Raw genomic sequence first — 2,500 nt, forward strand, 5'->3', positions numbered from 1 at the left:
TATTTGTGTGTGAGAGAGTGAGAGTGTGTATGTGTTGTGTGTGTGAGAGAAAGAAAAAGTGTGTATGTGAAAGTATGTTTGTGTGTGTGTGTGTGTGTGTGTGTGCGCCTTAAATTCCTTATATTCTGAAGACCAAATGTCCCCACAAGTATAGCAATAGCAGTCTATTTTGAGCTTGTGGGGACGGTGTTCAGTCTGCATGAGGAGGAGAGCTGCTGAATGAGTGAAGGAGTGTGTGCAGATGCAGAGTGTTTAGAGCAGGGGTCTCAAACTCGCGGCCCGCGGGCCATTTGCGGCCCTCAGTGCAATATTTTGTGGCCCGCGCCGACCGCGGTACACTGACAGAATCAGCGGAGCGGGGAGAGAGAGCACTTCCCGCTCCGCTGATTCTATCCGTACACATCGGTCACTGGCATTCCCCGCCCGCCGTGTAAACAAAGGAGCGGGGATGCCGGTGACGTCACCACGCACCCCGCCCCTTTGTTGGACGCTGTGACGGGCGGGAAGAACCAAGGTAAGCTGTTCCCGCCCCTGCCTGCCACTTAGCTACAGCCTGCATCTTACAGGGCTCGAAATTGCGACCATTTTGGTCGCATATGCGCCCGAAAATTAATCTATGCGACCTTATGATATATTTGGGCGCATTAGTGCGACTGCAGATAATGGTTGAAGTGCGACCTGTTTTGATTTTTTGTAAAAACGTGCTGAATCGCTCTTCCCTGCCGCAATATTGGTTCATATTAGCTGTCACTCACTCAAGGTATTCTGCTGTCAGATGACAGGGAAGGAGCTTTTATGACCACGGGAAATACAAACGGCTGAAGAGTAAAAACATAAAGCACACAGGTTTGCAAACCCCACCTAAAGTTGAGGCGCAGATGAGAGCGATCATGACACGTCACGTGGTGAATAATAATCCACCAGCTGAGATCAATCGAGTACGCGCTTCATGGAGAAGGCGCCCGAATCTCCTTGCGTCGCATTCACTGCGTGTTCAGCGCAAATGTCCGCTAAAAGTCAAATCTAATACCATCGCCAAAGAAGCTCGCCTTTACTAAGTTTACACTGAAACTGCGGCTCATAACAAACAGCGGTATTGCGCCGGTGGTCATCGCAAGAGTCTTGCGCTGCCTGCTCATAAATTGGGTCAGCTGACTCGCCAGCTTTTCCACTAACACAGAAAAATGAAGATCAGCTCAGACTGAACATTTAAATTGACACAAACTGAAACCAAAACTTTTAAAGAGTGATAGAAGTGAGACTTTACTTTCTTTCTTTTGTCTGTTCTTTTTTGAGGTGTATATTATTTTTATTTTTTTATTTATTTATTGATGACTGCTTTGCAGCTTTCATCATTGAATTGAATGATTTATTATAATCTTTTGTTTGTTTTGTAGCAGAAATATTATTTATTAAATTGACATGCATATAAATACAGCAGTACAAAATAAATATTTCTTACTGCAATGCTTAATTTTTGTTTGATGCAAACTATACAATTATTTTTCATAAAGTAACAGACTTTTTATAGCAGATAACCTACATTCATGCACATTCAAGGCAGTATCATAATGAGAAATGGAATTCATTTTTACTATTATTGTCATTTTCATCATCATTAATATTCTATAATTATTAGACATTCATTTTGGAATTATTGCACACAAATATCAATGTCTTCGCAGCATTAGTTAGATAGTTGTTTCTGTTTTTTGTCAGTCCTATTGATGTTGTTTTAAAATACAATAAATCCCTTAAAAAGCAATTTGCAGCGATGCTCAATCATTTTTGGCGGGTGCTCCTAAATTTTTTCTGGTGCTCCTAAATTTATTTTGGTGCTCCTAAATATTTGAAGTTGGGAGCACCGGTGCTACCAAGTAAAAAAGTTAATTTCGAGCCCTGTCTTATATATATTATAGGTAGATACAGACTGGTACAGACTGATGTGACTGGAGTGGGGTGGGGGTGTTTTATTTATACATATATACGCCTTTTTTTAGGTGAGGGAATGGAAGTTTTGAGTGAGTTCCCCCACTTTTTTTCCTTGGACTTGGCCTTTTTGGGAGCACATATTTGTGTGAGAAGTTATTCTCCACCTTGAACTTCAATAAGTCAAAGTACAGGTCTAGACTTAATGATGATCATCTTCAAGCCATACTGAGGGTCTCAACTGCTTCCGCTCTAAAGCCAAATGTGGTTCAGATTTGTGAGAAGAAGCGCTGTCAAGTCTCTGGCACTGTTCATAATCTTCACTCAATGTTCTATTAATGTTCAGGACACTTCATGTTCAGAAGAAATAATTAAAACTGTTAATAATGACATTTGAGCACTTTTTTTTGTGAAATCCCTTATGCGGCCCAGCCTCACCCAGACTTTGCCTCCTGCGGCCCCCAGGTAAATTGAGTTTGAGACCCCTGGTTTAGAGCGACTCAGATCAGTGGATATACAGACTGCACAGCACACACACACACACACACACATCAGTACAGCTCTGAGGAGG

General features: G+C 42.0%; 1 protein-coding gene across 4 annotated transcripts in view; it reads right to left on the reverse strand.

Moving 5' to 3' along the window:
* The window catches only part of klc1b (kinesin light chain 1b), a 29,583-nt gene that overhangs the window by 16,747 nt on the left and 10,336 nt on the right, over nt 1-2,500 (reverse strand).

The sequence above is a fragment of the Danio rerio genome, chromosome 13 (genome assembly GCF_049306965.1).
Source record: "Danio rerio strain Tuebingen ecotype United States chromosome 13, GRCz12tu, whole genome shotgun sequence".
Taxonomy (NCBI): domain Eukaryota; kingdom Metazoa; phylum Chordata; class Actinopteri; order Cypriniformes; family Danionidae; genus Danio; species Danio rerio.